Genomic DNA, 21,212 nt, shown 5'->3' with positions numbered 1-21,212 from the left:
ATTATCCAAGTTTCCATCAAGCAATGGTGGGACGACCTTGGGTTTGGCGCTTACGGCAAATGACATGGAAAAAGAATATTTGGCAACATTTTAAGTATCTACTGGCTTATAGATAAAGCGGTAAATAACGTGTGTGAAGGGGATGGGAGTGGGGGGGATTAGGCTTGGGGGGGGGGGGGGGGGTGTGGAGGAAATCAAGCGTGCCCAGGTGCATTACTCAATCCAAGGCCGTCTTTTTTATGTTGTTTTTGCAACTTAAGCCCACTGATGTTGATCTCTGTGAAATAAAACCGTATATTACAAGTTCAAGGTCGTCAAGTCAAATTGAGTGGTGAATCGTGACCGTTTGTTGCATGAAAAAAAAGATGTACGATCATTAGGGTAGTGTAATTTAGTGTACGTCTTGTATCAAGTGTATAAATCAGTGTAAATCTTGTGTCAAGTATATAAATCAGTGTAAATCTTGTATCAAGTGTATAAATCAGTGTAAATCTTGTATCAAGTATATAAATCAGTGTAAATCTTGTATCAAGTATATAAATCAGTGTAAATCTTGTATCAAGTATATAAATCAGTGTAAATCTTGTATCAAGTATATAAGTCAGTGTAAATCTTGTATCAAGTATATACATCAGTGTAAATCTTGTATCAAGTATATAAATCAGTGTAAATCTTGTATCAAGTATATAAATCGGTGTAAATCTTGTATCAAGTATATACATCAGTGTAAACCTTGTATCAAGTATATAAATCAGTGTAAATCTTGTATCAAGTATATACATCAGTGTAAATCTTGTATCAAGTATATAAATCAGTGTAAATCTTGTATCAAGTATATAAATCAGTGTAAATCTTGTATCAAGTATATACATCAGTGTAAACCTTGTATCAAGTATATAAATCAGTGTAAATCTTGTATCAAGTATATAAATCAGTGTAAATCTTGTATCAAGTGTATAAATCAGTGTAAATCTTGTATCAATTTTATGTATAGTGCAGTGTATGTCTTGTGTCAGTCAAGTGTCAGATCAATGTACATCTTCTATCAACAGAGTGTGAAAGTCAGTGTACGTCTTGTGTCAAGTTTATGTATCAGTTTTCGTCTTGTGTCAAGTTTATGGATCAGTGTTCGTCTTGTGTATGTTCAGTTTTATTTTTGTGTCAGTTCAGTTTTCACCTTGTTTCAGTTCAGTGTACGTCTTGTGTCTATTCAGTGTTCGTCTTGTGTATGTTCAGTTTTATTTTTGTGTCAGTTCAGTTTTCACCTTGTTTCAGTTCAGTGTTCTTCTTGTGTCTGTTCAGTTTTATTTTTATGCCAGTTCAGTGTTCGTCTTGTTTCAGTTCAGTGTTCGTCTTGTGTCTGTTCAGTTTTATTTTTATGCCAGTTCAGTGTTCGTCTTGTTTCAGATCAGTGTTCTTCTTGTGTCTGTTCAGTTTTATTTTTATGCCAGTTCAGTGTTCGTCTTGTTTCAGTTCAGTGTTCGTCTTGTGTCTGTTCAGTTTTATTTCTGTGTCTGTTTAGTGTTCGTCTTGTTTCAGTTCAGTTTTATTTTTATGCTAGTTCAGTTTTCGTCTTGTTTCATTTCAGTGTATCTGATCAGTGCACATTTTGTGTCTGTTTAGTGTACATTTTGTGACAGTTAAATGTACGTCTTATATAAGTTCTGTGTTCATCTTGTGTCTGTTCAGTATTCGTCCTGTGTCTAGTACATCTTGTGTCTGATCAGTGCACGTCTTGTGTATGATCAGTGCACGTCTTGTATCAGTTCAATGTACGTTTTCTGTCAAGTATATTAATCAGTGCACATCTTGTGTATGATCAGTGCACGTCTTGTATCAGTTCAGTGTACGTTTTCTGTCAAGTATATGAATCAGTGCACATCTTGTGTATGATCAGTGCACGTCTTGTATCAGTTCAGTGTACGTTTTGTGTCTGTTCAGCGTACGTCTTGTGTCTGTTAAGTGTACGTCTGTTGTCTGTTCAGCGTACGTCTTGTGTCTGTTCAGCGTACGTCTTGAGTCAGCTCAGCGTACGTCTTGTGTCTGTTCAGCGTACGTCTTGTGTCTGTTAAGTGTACGTCTGTTGTCTGTTCAGCGTACGTCTTGTGTTTGTTCAGCGTACGTCTTGTGTTTGTTCAGCGTACGTCTTGTGTCTGTTCAGCGTATGTCTTGTGTTTGTTCAGCGTACGTCTTGTGTCTGTTCAGTGTACATTTTTTTGTCTGTTCAGCGTACGTCTTGTGTCTGTTCAGTGTACGTTTTTTGTCTGTTCAGTGTACATCTTGTGTATGATCAGTGCACGTCTTGTATCTGTTCAGTGTACATTTTTGTCTGTTCAGCGTACGTCTTGTGTCTGTTCAGTGTACATTTTTTGTCTGTTCAGCGTACGTCTTGTGTATGTTCAGTGTACGTGTTTTGTCTGTTCAGTGTACATCTTGTGTATGATCAGTGCACGTCTTGTATCTGTTCAGCGTACGTCTTGTGTCTGTTCAGCGTATGTCTTGTGTTTGTTCAGCGTACGTCTTGTGTCTGTTCAGTGTACATTTTTTGTCTGTTCAGCGTACGTCTTGTGTCTGTTCAGTGTACGTTTTTTGTCTGTTCAGTGTACATCTTGTGTATGATCAGTGCACGTCTTGTGTCTGTTCAGTGTACATTTTTTGTCTGTTCAGCGTACGTCTTGTGTATGTTCAGTGTACGTGTTTTGTCTGTTCAGTGTACATCTTGTGTATGATCAGTGCACGTCTTGTATCTGTTCAGTGTACGTCTTGTGTCTGTTCAGTGTACGTTTTTTGTCTGTTCAGTGTACGTCTTGTATCAGTTTAGTGTACGTTTTGTGTCTGTTCAGTGTACGTTTTTTGGTCTGTTCAGCGTACATCTTGTGTCTGTTCAGTGTACGTTTTTTGTCTGTTCAGCGTACGTCTTGTATCTGTTAAGCGTACGTCTTGTGTCTGTTCAGTGTACATTTTTTGTCTGTTCAGCGTACGTCTTGTGTCTGTTCAGCGTACCTCTTGAGTCTGTTCAGTTAACAGTTCCTTGTACGTTTACTGTAAGATAATTTCTTTTTTACACGGATACTGATGAAAAGCTAGGTGTTATACTGGACACATGTAACCAATGAAACTACCATACCGTATAAAGCACTTCACATAGACCAGTTTAGTGGGATAAACTAAAATTGGTAATGGGTTGAATGGTTAGACTGTAGTGACAGTTAAAAGACAGTGCAGACAACAATGGTCACTTCAGACATAAGTTTTAGACTTATGGAGATTCTAATACGAATCTAGGAAACAGTAAACGAATGTAAGTCCTATGGGAGACATGAACAGTGTTTGTCGAATGGATTATACGACTTCTATACTTACACCCATATACACCGCATATAGAATGATTTCTCGAGTTAGTCACATCTGTCTGGACAGTCTTACCAATAGTATAGTTAAAAGTAATAGTACAATTTGAAGTACAGTATATGTCTAGAACGGCCTGCTTACACAATAACATCTCTGACAACAAACATATACATGGATATTTTTCAGATCAATATTCTCCAATAATCTCCAATTTAACAAGAACTTAATACAAGAACCTCAGACTTTATGAAGATGTGCTGACGCTGGTTTCGAAATCATTAAATAAAAGTCGTACTTCAATGCAATGTTCGCCAAGTTTTCCTAACGACCTTCAACTGATTGAGGACAAAACGAATACTAGGGAACTCTTTATCTTATCCTATCTATGCTGTAACAGTGGTACATTTTATTGGAATATGGCTTACACCGAAAGTATATACAAAACATATGACGGAGAAATGAAAGAAATAAAAAAGTTTTGTTGAAGAGTCCTAAACAGGTATGTACATAACATTTGATTGGTCAAGCAATCTGATACGAACTCATTTCAAAATTCTATCTCTTCAGCCGGCACAATCATATCAATGCATGATGCCTTTATGGATTGTTGTCGTCACTGAACAGGAAACGCCAGGCTATACCTCAGGATTTAGTCAGTTGTCAGTGCACATAGGTTACGCGATACGTGTATAACCTATCTATAAAACCGTTTGTTTATTAGAAAACACAATGATTGTTATATCTCTGAAATTGTTATTGTGACAAATTTATTTCTTTAGTTAATGACTTTGGAGTGCCACTTCTTCTTCAGTAGTTTTATCGTCGGTTTTATTTAGTAATTCATATAACAAATCATTTCCTCGGTCGTACACTGTGAAATATCGAATCAGCTTTACCGGATGTTTATAAAATTGAACTTTCTACGAATTCTCTCAACATTACTGTTGGGAGACAATAGCATCTCCTGAATGTGACAAGCTCGTGAAGTAAATAACGGAATAATAGGTTACAGCATTGCATACTTTGTCAGTGAGCATGGTAGAAAAAGACAGTTCGGGTTTTGTGCGCCAGATGGTAGACCACAAGAGAGTTTCTCTTTTGTGCACCAGATGGTAGAACACGAGAGTTCGTGTTTTGTGCACCAGATGGTAGAACCCAAGTGTTCGTGTTTTTGTGCCAGATGGTAGAACACGAGAGTTTCTGTTTTGTGTGCCAGATGGTAGAACACGAGAGTTTCTGTTTTTTGTGCCAGATGGTAGAACACGAGAGTTTCTGTTTTGTGCACCAGATGGTAGAACACGAGAGTTCGTATTTTGTGCACCAGATAGTAGAACACGAGAGTTCGTGTTTTGTGCACCAGATGGTAGAATACGAGATTTCCTATTTTGTGCGCCAGATGTTAGAACGCTAGAGTTACTGTTTTAATGCAAGATATGGTAGAACACGAAAGTTCTTGTTATTTGTGCCAAACTGTAGAACACGAACGTTCTTGTTATTTGTGCCAAACACGAAAGTTCTTGTTATTTGTGCCAAACTGTAGAACACGGAAGTTCTTGTTATTTTTATGCGCCAGGTGATAGAGCACGAAATTTCCTGATTTTATGCGCCAGGTGATAGAGCACGAGAGCTCCTATTTTATTGCGTCATGGGTTTTATATATGTACGTCGTAAATTTGCCTCTTTCTAAATAGCTTAAGACAATAATTGATCCATTTGTATGATAACATATATTGCAATTTCAATGCGAAACGCAATCACATGCCGGTTTTGATTTTTGGCTTTGAGGCAATTTTCATTTAGACGCGAAATCTCTGTGCTGCCTTGGAAAGTGTTGGTGAAAAAATGCACGTTATAGGCTAGATATCGTTAAAGCGACGTTATCTTCAGCAGCAGAGGAGACATTCCACTGATTGTGACACTGATTAAAATAAAATTATAACAAGACTTTTTTTATTTAGAAGACGGTCCTTGTTGTGTAAATTTGAAGCAAGTTGTGCATCACTTTTACAAAATGTGATGTTAACGCGAGGATAATGTGAAAAAGTCAAATAAGTAAAAAGGGATGCAAATAATGCATTTGTTTTAATCGGAATGTCAGAAGGTGCGATGTCTTCGCCATAGGGTGGTCGCAATATTGATTTTGGATGTGCTGCCTTAAACGACAAAATATTTCGATTGCTTATAAGTCAAAATAGTTTCGTTGTTGTTGCCTGGAGGGAATGAAACATACATTTTTCAAAAATACGAGCACCGATGTTGTCTGTTAGTGTTGTTAATGTAGAACACCCTGGGAACACTGTTGAGCAGTAATAGAAATATCAACAACATTGATATTTCCTACAAGGAACTTCCCTAACTGGTTTACAGCAATTTCTAGTCATGTAGATGTTAGAACGAATGGCCCACTTCATGTTTGCATGCAGGTTTCCGTGTAAGCGTAATCGCTGTACAAAGGATCTCTTGTAAGCAGTTTTGCGGTAACCTGCGCACAGGATCTTATGGATCAGCGAAATAATTCGGACACGGATACTTGTGAAGGCGGTAAAGGTGAAATATGAATACAAGATCTGTAGACGTGACTTTTACACATGACCTCGTTTAGGCAGTGGGAGTGTCGAAAAATATGTATCAGATAGGTTTCATGTAGGTGTCGTCTTTATCCAGCGTCAAGACGACGTGACCTGTACCATGAACTGCAGTGGGCGTAGTCTGCTATGTGTGTGATGTAGGCGTGTTCTGTTCATTGGATCTGATAAAGGTGTGGTCCCTACATGGGAAATGGTGTAGGCGTGGTCTGTACACGGAATATGGTGTAGGCATGGTCTGTACACGGGTTAAGGTGTTTGCGTGCTCTGCACACTGATGCTGTTGTAGGCGTGGTCTGTCCACAGATTCTGGTGTAGGCGTGGTCTGTACACAGATTCTGGTGTAGGCGTGGTCTGTACACGGGATATGGTGTATGCGTGCGATGTACACAGATTCTTGTGTAGGCGTGGTCAGTACATGGGATATGGTGTATGCGTGCGATGCACACAGATTCTGTTGTAGGCGTGGTCCGTACATGGGACATGGTGTATGCGTGTTCTGTACACATATTCTGTTGAGATGTGGCCTGTACACAGATTCTGTTGTAGGCGTGGTCAGTACACGGGACCTGGTGTAACGTAGGTGCGATCTGTTCTTGGAATCTGGTGCACTGTTGACTTGACCTGTTCTCGGTGTGTAATGTGATCTGTTCTTGGGATCTAATTCCTGTAAGTTGTTCTAAGGATGTGGTCTGATGTAAGTCTGATCTCTACAAGATGGTTGGTGTAGACGTGGTTTGTACACGGGATAAGTTGTTCTTTGGATGTGGTCTGTCGTTAGTCTGATCTCTACAAGATGGTTGGTGTAGGCGTGGTCTGTACACGGGATAAGTTGTTCTATGGATGTGGTCTGACGTAAATCTGATCTCTACAAGATGGTTGGTATGGGCGTGTTCTGTACACGGGATAAGGTGTTATATGGATGTGGTCTGACGTAAATCTGATCTCTACAAGATAGTTGGTGTAGGCGTGGTCTGTACACGGGATAAGTTGTTCTATGGATGTGGTCTGACGTAAGTCTGATCTCTACAAGATGGTTGGTATAGGCGTGTTCTGTACACTGGATAAGGTGCTATATGGATGTGGTCTGACGTAAATCTGATCTCTACAAGATGGTTGGTGTAGACGTGGTCTGTAAAAGGCGTCACGTGTAGGTGGTCTGTGCATGAGGTCTCGTGTTTTTGAGTCTTGTTCACGGGATCTTGTGTACATTGTACTAGTGTTAGTTTAAACTGTCACCTCGCCATTTATACACAAAAGCGACGAGTACACAGGCTACCAGATTTGGAAGAACTGAGAAAATGCATAAGTCACAAAAGTCATTATTTCATAGTAAATACCTTGCATGACAATTTGAGCATATCCGTAGGGATAATAAAACATGCCAATTCTGTTTTATGTTGCATCAAAGAATACAATTTATTTTACACTTTCAAATGGATTGCAGTTATTTATGTTTCATAAGCTTAAATGTATGTGTCCTTTATACATTTTATTTCTGCGAAATCCATTAAAACAACACGACAAAATACCACTAATTCCTCCTCTGTTGAGAAAATCCCGGATGTAGTATATAACTGGTATATGACATCTTTCCCTGTGTGAATTGTACACAGGCATGAATATTGAGATACATTCCCAAGGACAATCTGCTCTGTATTTGTGTATCATTTAAACTGCCACCTTCATATGGCATGTTCAAATGTGTGACTTACTACTACAGCTTCAAAACATGTGTCATCTCAGTGATCAAACAAAAATTAATTTTAAAAGAATAACATTTTTGTTTTAATAACAGCAATGATTTAAAGAAGGAATAAAACACCTTGTATAACGTTATCCTCGTTCTTCGCCTGTACTTATTGTACATACTGAATCTATATATACACACAAGTGTCCATTACTTTTAAAACTCGGTCAAGGCAAATAGATTGAAGAGGGGTTTCCTTACCACGCATCTCTTGTACCTATCAATCACAAATCTACATATTTTTTTAAAAATCTGATAAACCTTTCTCCCTCACCTCGTATCTTTCTTATCGACCTATCAAAGAACACGCAACTCGACCTGTCTGTATACACACAAAGCCACAACCAGAAACGAGAATCACTTAATCGGTGTTTTATCTAAGTTAATCGTTATCAAAGATATTCCGTGTATACTCCACCTGGATAATGTAAGGAATTCGTAATCAATGCCAACAAACATTCGACAGTTTTCCTTGTGATAGCAACAGTAGTTGACACAACACACGCGTGAATTTATTGGACATTACTACTGTAAATAAATAAATGACATTTATTATTTCGGTAAAATTGCTAACATCTGTGTTTAACGTTCAAGTTAACTTAAAGTGTTTATCAACACACATAAGTGTCAGCGTATTTATCTCCACTTTATTTTATCCACACGTAGATAAGTGAATGTTTATATAAACGAAGCCATTTTCGCAGATCACCAACCATTTCCACTGAATGAAACATATATGTATATTTCTGTAACAGAGTGGAACAAAGACGGGCAATTGTTTCGGCTATCATGTTAATACACTTCCACTTACTTACTGAAATTCAATTAGAGACGCCCCATAAATTCACTGTTTCGGGTTACACACAACCAATAACAAAGTAGTTCGTGTAAAATAATGAATTGAAGTTTGTTTTTTCCTATTTACATGTAGTAACTATTTCCCCACAAACAACGACTTATTTGTACGATATACACATCCTTCACTGATGACTCGTGTTGTCTAATCAACCTTGGAGTGTTCACTTATCACCTAACACTCTAATGATTAAGATGCGACGTCATGCAAACATAAATATGAGGAAGGTCAAATTGCTTGTTTTAAATATACTTTTTTTAAGGAAAGATAAATCCTAATGTGTTTAACATAACCGGATAATTTTGAGCTACAAAAACCGAAATAATGTGATATTGGATTGAAATAGAAAAATGATGATAGACTTATCACGACAGCTTGAAACAGTATTAGCGAACATGCTTCCCTGGAACAGGTGTGACGTGATGGTGTACGATAACCTCGTTAGGGTGTGGTATGTAAGTATATCAATTATCAGTATAATCATGGCCACATTAGATTTAGTAATAAGGAATCGCGATATTATTACTGTCAACGCTAGCTTTAGAGAGAAATTCCCCCCATATGTTACATTCACGTCAGTTTTTTTGTTCAAAAGAAAAAAATACGCCCTTTTTTCAGTTCGTCAGCTTGAATGACATTTTATAATTGCTTTGTGAAACCTCACACGAATTACTATTCTACTGTCTGGGGAAGTAGTAAAACAAATGTTGGAGCGCCTTCAGAAAGAGCAGCCAGAATTATTCTAAACTGGGATTTATCTAAACCTACCAGTGATATGTACGAATGCCTTAAATAACAGCCTCTCCGTAAATTATATTTCAACTTTGAGGCATGTTTTTATGTACAGAGTTTTCGATAACAAGGTTCCATGCAACTTTAATCGTTTTGCCTACGTGTCTGATGTCCACAGTAGATCTCCAGATCTTCATCTACGAGTGTGTTTTACTAGCAATTCCAGAAGACGAGCATTTTAAAAAAGTTATTTAGATATCAATGACCTTTTACATGGGATCTTTTATCATGTGAGAAATAGCACTTCATATTTTATCTTTTAAGAAATCATCGAAAGAATAATCTCAGTCACGATTTCCTGGTCCTGTATTATATATATATATATACATTCTCTTATGTTGTAAATATTGTGTCATCTACATTTTATCTTGACCATGTCTAAGACGAGCTATATGCTCAGCATGCTATCCAGTATAAGCAAAAACAATTACCAGTATCACTATTTTTATTATTCGAGTTCATCTTTATACAATAAAGCTTTCACATGATAGTTAAGGCACGGTGAGGGGGTGGAGGGGGTGGGGGGTTGAGGGTAAGAGTCGATATCTGTTTGATTTGTTGTCTTCACTTCTTCGCTTTACTGACCACCAAGAACATCCCGCGTGACTCGTTATCGCGTGTTTATCAGCGATTATTTCCAACTTACACGTTATTGGTTCGACTGGATAGTACAATCTGAGACCATTTCACTAAATCATGAATCTAAGACAGTGATTAACGACTATAACCTTTAAGTGTTAACTTGGCTTGTTTTCGGCACGCAACGGTGAAAATGCCACGAAGACCAACATTCCGCGGTTTTTTCTTTTACCTTGTTCTCAATTGGGAACGTGACATTACTTACTTTGAATGACAAAGATTTACATAGCGGGTGTTGTCTCCTATTACTATTTTCAAGAGTCTCCGTGTAAACATGTCGTTATTTTCATTGTTGTTTTTCTTTCGTGACTACTAACTTTCGCCTCACAAGAAGATCATAGATTAATTTTCGCGAGCAGACTACCCTGATTCTTGGAGATTAATTTTCGCGAGCAGACTACCCTGATTCTTGGAGATTAATTTTCGCGAGCAGACTACCCTGATTCTTGGAGATTAATTTTCGCGAGCAGACTACCCTGATTCTTGGAGATTAATTTTCGCGAGCAGACTACCCTGATTCTTGGAGATTAATTTTCGCGAGCAGACTACCCTGATTCTTGGAGATTAATTTTCGCGAGCAGACTACACTGATTCTTGGAGATTAATTTTCGCGAGCAGACTACCCTGATTCTTGGAGATTAATTTTTGCGTGTTATAGTTCGATTTTGAATCTTGTGAAGAACTTCTCTTTTATTCTTCTATATACAAAATGCCCTGACCACGTCCCCATGTTTCTATATCAAGGGCTCCAAAATTGTTACCCTTACAAAGGGCCTCATCTCTATAATTACGTAATGAAACCATCAAAGTGTACATGATTTATTAACACATGTGTATTCATTTTCGCTGACGAGATTCACAAATAGATCTTTACCAAATAACCATTCATAACCATTCTTAGTCTCTACGGTACCAGTGATGAAAGTGATTATGATATCACGATTACAACATCTGATTACCATTACTGCTATGTAAAGTGCCTATCATTATTGAATAATAGTTAACAGTTTCATGTTTTCAATTACATTAAACAAAAAGAGTCCCAAAAGAATCCGAAACCTTAATTTATATTTTCATACAAATTATAGTCTTACGTCTTCAATTAAGCCGCTGTATCATCAGAACCATGTTAATTTTGAAGTTTATTAGTTGTAATTTGACATGAATTTTAATTCTATATCAATGTGATAAATATACTTGTACTAATATTGTAGGGCAGAGCGAAAGTTTGTATGTGTTAAATGATACCAGGATCTTTCACTGGGATGTGTAATAATTACACCGTATTTTAACGATACACAATTACAAATGGAGTTGTCAGATTTCTAAATATTTGTCTTGATTAGTAAAGCCTTCACTAAAGTTTCTTAGAAGATTTATTTAACAGTAATTATATTAACAGAAAATTGTATTTTAAAAGAAATGCTTATTGATGAAAACTGTCTGCTTGTTTCCTCATCCCATGTTTAGAGATGGTGTGACGTGATGGCGTTATCAAAGTTTTAGAATAATACCACTGCACCACTTTAAGGAGGCAGATGATAAGACAAACTCAGACAACATGACAAATGTGGCCCAACTCCATCGGTGCACAATCGCGTTTTAAAGTTTTATTAGTAAACTATCCAAACACCACGATCAAACTTACGGCTTCCTTAACGCACCCTTCTTTTAACTTTTTCAGCTTGATGTTCAGTACAGACAAGCATTTACACGATATTGACACGACAAACAACAATCCAACTAACAGAGGTGAGTGCAAGCAAAGGTTTCGAGATTTTTCATGAATGTGATTAAATTTAGATTAGAAGTATATAATCGGTCGGGGCCGAAGGGGTTGAACGACTACCTCAATCGGAGAAAAAGTGAAATCTGGTTGGTATTGTCCAGTACACATACTAAGTGGATGAACAAGGCAGTCGTACCACAGGTGTATTCGACAGATACAATTTAGAAATAGAAATATTTATTAGTTGAAAGCGTTAAAAAGAAAACCTTACACGATGAATATAAATGGCTGACGTTAAAATAACCGCCCCATAATGTCCATATTTTCATGTGTAAGCACAATTCCACAAAAAGTCCCTTTCTCCCGAACGTATGAAGCTAAAATAAAACAACCGTAATCTGTTTTAGTTTCATCCATCAATTAAGTAACGGTGTCAGTGTACAGTGTACCATATTTAATACCCTCTAAAATGTCTTCTGTACTAAATCTGAGATTATTTCTGATCCATCTGCACTTTAAAATGCTACTTTGTAAGGAAAGAATCCTGTTTTTAACAGTTTGTGTGATGTTGTATGAACTTTTACAGGTGGTATATTTAGTCTTTGAACGAAAATAGTGTCAGAGGAAAGGTATTGACGGGGATTATATTTCTCTTGTATTTCACAAGTGCACTTTAAATTTTGTTCTGGCAAAGATAAATATTGTGTTTGCCTATCTAAAAGTTAGAAAAGTAATCGTAATTCAGAAATATGTTTTACTTCACAAATAAAATATCATCTTTCTTTTTGTGAAATAAATCATAATAATGCACATTTGATAATGAAAGACCATAGTGGCTTTAACAAAGAAGTGAAAGACTAGTGTCTGCGTCACACATTTAAAGTATTCTCAAAGTCGCGGGACATCCACAGCACCCGCTCAGTTAAATATGCGAACAGAAGACGCTAAAATCATATCTACTGGTGGCCTAGTGGAAACGGTATGAGAGAATGATTTCCGATATAAGTCTTCTTCAACCAGATAGGCGACAATTGATTATGTAAATATCACGTGTTGGAATATTGAGAGCATACTGGCAGGTACTCCATATTTGCTTGAATGCCTTCAAAAATACGATATAGACATCTGCGGCTTATCTGAGCACTGGATTAGAGAATTTAATATGACATTTTTTTGATATGTTTACAAAATGTGGTTATACACCTATAGCTAAACCTGTATATGGAATTGACCCGATACAGATGCAACATCAGAGATGGTGTCTTTGTAAATCTAATAAGTTTGTTTTTAGAGAATGAAGACAGTCCTAGGATAGTGGTCGTCGAGTTTCTAACTCAAAATAAAGATCATTTGTACCGTTTTTCAGTTTATATGCCTGCCTCATCCAGACCGATTGATATTTTCATTAAACATACCGAAATACTTGAGTCTTTGCTTTCAGTGTACTATGGGAAAAGAGACTTGAATGTGAAAATTAGGTGTCATAGAAAAATATGAAGAAAAATACCAACATGTCAACATAATCATACTCTAAGCTCAAATTCCATAAACTAGGTCGAAATATGAACAAAAGAAAGATTTACACGGATAATCCTGAAGAAGTGCATGGAGAACAAGACCATGCGTTCTGGCAGTGTAAGCGTCTTCTGCTTCATCACCCGCCATGCAAAACATCGGTCAATCCAAGTAAGTAGTGTCACGTTCTCAAATGAGAATAAGGGATGCAACAACGGAACCATTAGGCAAACTAACGAGCATCAAACATTTTCAGCTTCATATCGTACAAAGAACATAATTTTCATCAGCCTGCATCTTTTGAAAAATACGAGTTTGTCGTCAGTTGACGACTTCTTGTATGAAGATCATGTTAATTGGAATGAAGTTAATTTGTAAACAAGAAAGAGTCTTTCGTATTTCAGTCCTTCTTAAATAGAAGTAAGATGCTATCTATAAACGTTAAGGCCACACTAGATGATAATTTGATTTAGTCCGATACCGAAGATCTTGTAAATGATTGTGAAATACTTGATGACGATTAACAAACTCTGTCAGAGCATCATTATCGTTTTATGCGCTTTATCGTTATCAGTCTCTGTGCCATATGACACGAAGTCTGAGTACATGTATGTCAAATATAACAGGAAAAGAGCGAAAACACCAATCTTCTACAATGTCATAAAATGCCCTGATGAGACAATGAACTCGGTAGTCACATCTTGTGGTAATACTGCCGCTGAGGACATTGAGACATATTGTGTTCGTATAGTGGGCTCTATTAAGGAAGCTTCCAATTAATTATTACCAAACGAGTTGTAAAAGCTACCGAAAACCATACTGGAATAAGAATTTAACACAGTTACACGGTATTATAGTTATCAAGAGAAACAACTGGAACTTCGCGAGTAGACCAAGAACAAGTGATATTAGGTATCTAGATTACAAATAAGAATAAAACTTTTTTCAAAGGCACTCAAGAAATGCATTTGATATCTGTATGTCTAATACCAATTTTCAGAAATTGACAATTGCAGTAAACTAGGTCAGACACTTTTCTGATAGTTATATAGGCAATTACTAAATAGAATTACAACAAACAGGTATTAGATGCTTGGACAACACATACCGAAATGATATCCATTTAAACAAAACGATTTTTTTCGATACCGGGTTTGAAAGTTAGCACAAATGTAGATGATATTGAATTCAATGTGAAATTTGCGAAGGATTATTTCTTCACTACCTCCATTATAGCTGCAGAAATGTTTACGTTGTACAAAACCTTAAGACCAATAGAGCTGCTGGAGGACACAATGGTGTCCTTTACGAAAACCTTTAGTATGGTAGTAATAAACTGTAAAAGTAAATATATTCCAGAACAATTGAAAAGATGGATACTTATTACTTTACATAAGGTCAGGGACAAGCAAAAGACTATATCTATGGTAACAGAAGCGTTACGTTACTACCAGTATTATTGAAGTTATTTGGAATTACTTTAACAAGTAGGATCAACTCAGTTATATGTTCAGACACTTCCCACCAGCAGACAGAAGGCTGCATATCAAAACAAGCGTTGCAGTCTATGTACATCTTTAATATACAGGAATGTATTAATCACAATACTGAAAACGAATCCAATGTTTATGTCGCATTTTTTAACAGTAATAAGGCATCTGAAAAGGTATGGTACGTCTTTTGTTCATGATGCACGAAATGGGACTAGTAAGATATGGGTTATTCTTAGGGAAATGAATGCACTTGTAGAAAGTAATATTTTATTTAATAGTTTAACGTAGGAAAGAGTCAAGATAGAGAGAGAGGAATTTTACAAGTCGGTCTTTGTGTGCAAAAATGCAGCTAGTTTTAATTACCGGATTATTAAATGAGATAGGAAGCCGTTATTATTTATTCTAAAACTAGATATACCTACTCAAGCAGATGACATTAAAAATGGTTCCCATATGTAAAAGGTATAGTAAGAAATGGTGCTTCTACCAATGGTAAAACTGTTTGATTTTCAGATTAACGTATTCTACAAAGTGTTTTACAAGTAGTTGAAGAAATTAAAGATATAGGCATACGGCTAAATTGTTAAAGAAAAGCAACCAAAAAAGCTAATAGAACATGTTGTAAGTTAAAGACTGGTATTATGTCTGTTCTTCAGTCTGGTCCTTACCTGAGCGTTTCTAATCCTCTCACGGTTGCTAAATTAGTGTTAGAACAGAAGTGTATTCGTCCGACCTATTCGTATATGATCTGAGGTTACTTTCCACAACCGAAATATTGCTCCTAGAAAGATGTTACATATATACAAGGGTTTGAGAAAATAATCAGAATAGACATGTTTGTACCATTGCCGGGATGGACTAGCATGGAATGTTATACTTATATTTTATCGATGGTAGCATGCTTGTATACAAAATATTTATCACATGATTTTCAACGTTTCATAAGACCGTCGAACACCAGCAGAAGTTTATATATATGTTATGTATTTCAAAGAAATATTCATTGTATGACATTTTGCTAACTCAATAAGTTTGGCGTCTGGGAGAATACAATGGAAAAAACTAGTTTGTAAAAATTGGCTATCAAATGTCTTTATTACTCAAGGCCTATTAATTCTATCCTTCGATTGTGTTCAAGTTCTCGCATGTTGAACCGTAAGGTCATGTTATTACTGTGGTATATTATATAATGATAATAATCATAGGCAAGTTTTTAATTCTAGACCGATTTTCCTCGTTGACGTGATGGGTTTTTAAAATTCATTCGGACAGAAGTCTGGTTCATGGTATGCACATACACTTGAGGTTTAGTTGAAATAAAGCGATATTGAAATTTATGAAATTCCTTGAATGTTGGGGTTGATGCACCACTCCCCATCAAATCAAAGTTTCTAATTGAGTTCATAGGTTTGACCTTGACCTCGAAGATTAACAATAAGAATTGTTGCAGTGATATCTGTCATGTCAAGAAGATTTATGGTGTGTTAATGTTTCCTGGCGTGAGCTGACCGATAAATTTGTTACCTGTAGTAACTGTTACTTACATATATATACACACCGCCATCAACTTTTCCCTCTTACCCGCTTCAGCAATTACCTTCATAAACGGGTAATTACCAGTAATTTCGCTAATTTGATTATCCCGCGGGCTTTACATTTTGCAGTCAGCGCCATTAACTTGCCCGTTAAAGCCTGTATACCATCAGGGATTCTGTATTGGTGTTTCCTGATAACGACATAAGATATTCCTGGTTTGTATGTACATTATTTAGGAAAATTGAGTATGACATCGTGTTGTTATTTACAATGTCAATGGCACGTGTTTGTAATGTTATGTAGGTGTCAGCATTACTCATTTACGAATGACTAATGGACTTTAACAACAGTTATTTCCATGACAAATATTACCAATTTTGAAGTTTAACAATAAAGCCAGGTAGGTTTGCATTTTCGTTCTCGATTAAAACTCAAATTTCCGCTCACATTGACGTGTTCTACACTTGCTATTGTACAAATCGAACTTTTTTTCTAAAATATATTCGAGTGTTTACAGAATTGAAAATGCTATATATTATTCTGTTGAAATTTTAATAAAATGAAACCCAACCGCCGTATTCCCTTGATACATATTATCATCCAAATTGCTGTGTTGCCTATCCCGATTTGTTTTTTCGATTTCATAGTTAGCCATGAATAGATACCAAGTGTGAGCACTGAATCTTTAATTGGTCACATGATTTTGACATAATATTACGACTGATGCCACATGCGATTATGGATACGTAAAATTAATGTTAAATGCTGCTTTAGCATGGTTTTAGTATGTTATTTCAACACCTCCCGTTGTTGTTACTTATCGAGTTTGCATTGTGATGATATCCTTGGATTTATTTCAGTTGTAGCAAGTGAATATAACAGAAAAGGATGTATGCATGAAACGATTGGTCCAATAAAATAAGAAAGTGAACGAGTGTGAGAAACATTGACGTCAGGGATCACAGATCTACTGATGAACATCACCATCATACATATTGTAGCAAGAAATGCTGGTTGTGTTGTCGACATTATCATTAGGGACATCTAGTAAGTGACATACGTTACATGATAAGGAGACGAGTTCCATTTTATGCGCTGACATATCTATGACGACATTGATGTTCCAGTGAAATTGTCATTGCTGTGATGGTCCAATGATATAGTCATTGCTGTGATGTTCCCATTGTCGTTGTTGTGATGTTCCAGTGACATTGTCATTGATGTGATGTTTCAGTGACATTGTCATTGATGTGAGGTTCCAGTGACATTGTCATTGCTGTGATGTTCCAGTGACATTGTCATTGATGTGATATTCCAATGACATTGTCATTGCTGTGATGTTCCGATAACATTGTCATTTCTGTGGTGTTCCAAAGACGTTGTCATTGCTTTGATGTTCCAAAGACTTTGTCATTGCTGTGATGTTCCAGTGACTTTGTCATTGCTGTGATGTTCCAAATAAAGTGATGGAACGAGAAGGATTTGTACATGTTTCTTCAGTATGTCTGTATCTTAACTGAAGTAAGATTTCTAATAGGCCGTTTGTAGCATACCCCAGGTTTTCTCTTTACCGGACATATTCATGGTTACATATTAAACTTGATTCGTAGGAGAGAATGTTCTAATTCCTTCCATTTCCCTTCAATGATGATGAGTGTCTTTACATAGAAAAAAATGATTACACATCTTTCCCTAGCTTCTAAAGACGACGCTACATGCTTTTCCAACATAAGTCACTTATCTGTCTCTTTCGGCTAGGAAAGTAACCGAGAGAACCGACTGTCTTATAATATATTTATCGAATGATAGGTGTGATCCTTTGGATTTTAATGTCCGGATTGTGAGCCTTTAAATTCTTGCTTTCTACTCCTGAACGGTCTTGTTAACTCTAAGACTTGTTTCCCGTTTCACAAATACGTGGGACTTTTGCAAAGTACTGACCGCAGGTCGGTCGTTATTCTCCTGAAACTCCGGTGTTCCTCCGTCACCAAAACCTTTCACGTCCTAAAAAGACCCAGGCCTTTAATAGGACGTAAAGCAACAATACACAAAAATAACAATGTATGTACTGTGCGTCACGGTTACACCTCTGGTAAAATTGTAACCCTGTTGGCCATTAAGCCCTACTTATCCTTTGTGTTTCAGTGATGTTTAGAACATTTCCATATTTTTTTTTGTTTTTATATTCCTTTTGAAAAAAATTACTTTTTGATTATGTTTGTGCGTTAAATGTAATCGAGGAAGACTATGTAACTTTTTTTTCAAAACAATATACTGGAAGAAACAGGCTACTTTAAATTCAGTAATTTTTGCGGAAATTTATTTTCGTTAATTTCGCGGGCACTCTACATCCACGAATGTTATGGCCACGTTAAAAGTTGACATAGATCATAGTACTAGTAGATTTTGTGGACAAGATTTATCCACGAAATCGAGTGACGACGAAAGTGTATATTTTTGAGAAACCAGGATAATGGAGCTCTACGAAAATATAACATTTACAGTAAATCTGTATTATCTTTATGATATATACCCAGCAGACATTGTGCTATTGATCCTTAAGCGGCTGTACAGTTACATCACAAATGCTTGAAGCTACATGAATATTTGAAAAAAAAACCTTTAATTTGAAGGGAATACGTTCTTTTTATGTGAGTCTTCTGCTAAGGTGTCTTAATTTGTAAATATCTGTCATATAAAAATGGTTGAATTGATAATATCTGGTTTAAACTGTTATAGCTACATCACCAAGCAGGGTCTTAGTGGTCGGACATGTTCAAGTCATCATCATTTCCAATCCACTTCTCTGCGGCTCTGTAATTGATATAGGAAATTAACTTGAAGCACACTTCTCGCCCGCTATGTCTGACATTACAGTTAAAATAACGTACTGAGAATCACTTCCCAGTCCGTAAAGTGTGTGGTAGGGATGAGAGCATTCATGTTTCCTCTGACATCTGACGTCGATAAAGGAAATAGAGGCAATGAACTCTGGACATCAAAAGATCATTAACTTCCGAATATCTCAGTTATATACGTTTTAAAGATAGATTACCTCTCGGTTCAATTTTGTAAAATACAAAAGATTACAAATATTACAGAAAGACCGTATTTTTTTTGTATTCCCAAGAAGACATGAAATAAGAGGGCGAACGAAAGAGATGTTAATGTTTGTTCATTTGCTTATTTTCGGGTAACCATGTTGTAAAATACAAAAGATTACAAATATTACAGAAAGACCGTATTTTTTTTGTATTCCCAAGAAGACATGAAATAAGAGGGCGAACAAAAGAGATGTTAATGTTTGTTCATTTGCTTATTTTCGGGTAACCATGTTAAATTATTCAGAGATAAGCGTGACTCTCCTGCACAGAAAGTGACCTATTTGCACTATCTGTCTATATACTACGCTGCTTCTACATCAATAACATGTTACTAATTTGCATATCGCACGGGTATTGGGAATGGAATACTTACAACTGTTAATTGGAAATAGAGATTGATTGATGCCCAATAGTGCGTGTCGCTCTAAAAACAAACATTTATAGCTACCACCACTTGCTGTAGCCTTTCTTGCATAAACAACCAATAACTACAATGTCTATGGTGCGAACACTCAGTAAGTGCTAACTTTTAGTTCCTGAAATTTCGAAATGGGGCCCCCGTTATGTTCGGTTAAATATATTGGACATATCAATTTCGTTGACGATCTCTTGGTCTCCACAATGATGACCGATATTGTACTACACCATAGCTAGCATAGGACTCGCCTCCCTCTGCCCCTGGCAGTCTTATAAATGCCGAACCTCACGGGAACTTTACAGTTATTGCTGAAATACTCTACAGAAAGTCTATTACGACCCGTATATTGTTTTATTCATGAAGCTAAACATCATTTCAAAGTAGCGACTGAAGGTAAAAATAAAGAAATGATCAATATGGTTGGGTTTGTCCGAGTAACTCGTGTGTGGTTTCGGGGACTAGGTTTGCTCGACCTGGGCCAATCGCATTATATATTCATGGGTGTTTGCCGCTTACTACATGATGCAAACGGTACAAACATCCCCAGATCAATATAGAATACAACATAAAGGGTTAGCGGAAATAAAATTAGCCTTCTCACGTGGTAATTGTAAGGAGGTTGGAGTTACACTTCAGAGCCACAATGCGTTCCGGTTGAACCTTGTTTTTCTCACTATTGTACTGAAAGGTTCGTTGTCACTTGGCTTGTGGAAATTGTTGAATTATTCACGAAAGTTTACAATAACGAAACTACGCATGTTTATAGTGTATTCGTATGCAGATGATATAAATACGATTAAGAAATGTAGAGAAGATGAATTGAAAACACGATTTTAGTCTGGGACACAAAAGCGTTTGCATGTGAGAGACCCATTTACCGATTGTTCACAACATCCAAGCGCCTGGTTTGACGTTGTAGACCTTCAGATGGTCGGCGTTCTGGCGTCTTTACGAAGGTAGGCGCTTCATTTGTTTGTTTGATGACACGTTTCTGGTACGTAAGTCTTTATGAAGAATATATAGATATAAGGCTAAATGGTTAATTTGAGTGTTAAGTTATGACGTGTTCTGTAACAAACTCGGGCTTCATGTTTACGCTCGATACATGCATTGTATCAACTGTCACTTTTATAATTTTGGAACATTTCTGTCTATGATCTACATGTCGAGTGTATATCATAATGGGACATACCATGTATCAACCTCACCATGCTAAGACATACTGATAATCTATTTCAAATTCATTTAGAAGTGTATGTCCGGTATTATCTGAATACATTATCAACCCCAATAAAATCCTTGGATATTGTTGTAAATATGGTAGTGATATTTACATAAATGAAAATAGATGTAAAAAGCGAGAATTTTATACATCAACTTATAAGCAAAACATGATTTATTTCTGACTTCAAATATCTCATTTTTGAGGTAGCTGTGTTACATA

General features: G+C 36.6%; 1 protein-coding gene across 1 annotated transcript in view; it reads left to right on the top strand.

Annotated features, from left to right (window-relative positions):
* The window catches only part of LOC132558642 (5-hydroxytryptamine receptor 4-like), a 91,265-nt gene that overhangs the window by 21,536 nt on the left and 48,517 nt on the right, over nucleotides 1-21,212 (top strand). The window contains exon 2 of the mRNA XM_060223238.1: nucleotides 11,658-11,725. The gene's annotated coding sequence lies outside the window, so the exon portion shown is untranslated. The remainder of the gene's footprint in view (nucleotides 1-11,657; nucleotides 11,726-21,212) is intronic.

This window comes from Ylistrum balloti, unplaced genomic scaffold (assembly GCF_031769215.1).
Source record: "Ylistrum balloti isolate Yb309-2 unplaced genomic scaffold, AGI_CSIRO_Ybal_v1 Utg370806, whole genome shotgun sequence".
Classification (NCBI taxonomy): Eukaryota; Metazoa; Mollusca; class Bivalvia; order Pectinida; family Pectinidae; genus Ylistrum; species Ylistrum balloti.
This window is presented reverse-complemented; position numbering and strand designations above follow the sequence as displayed.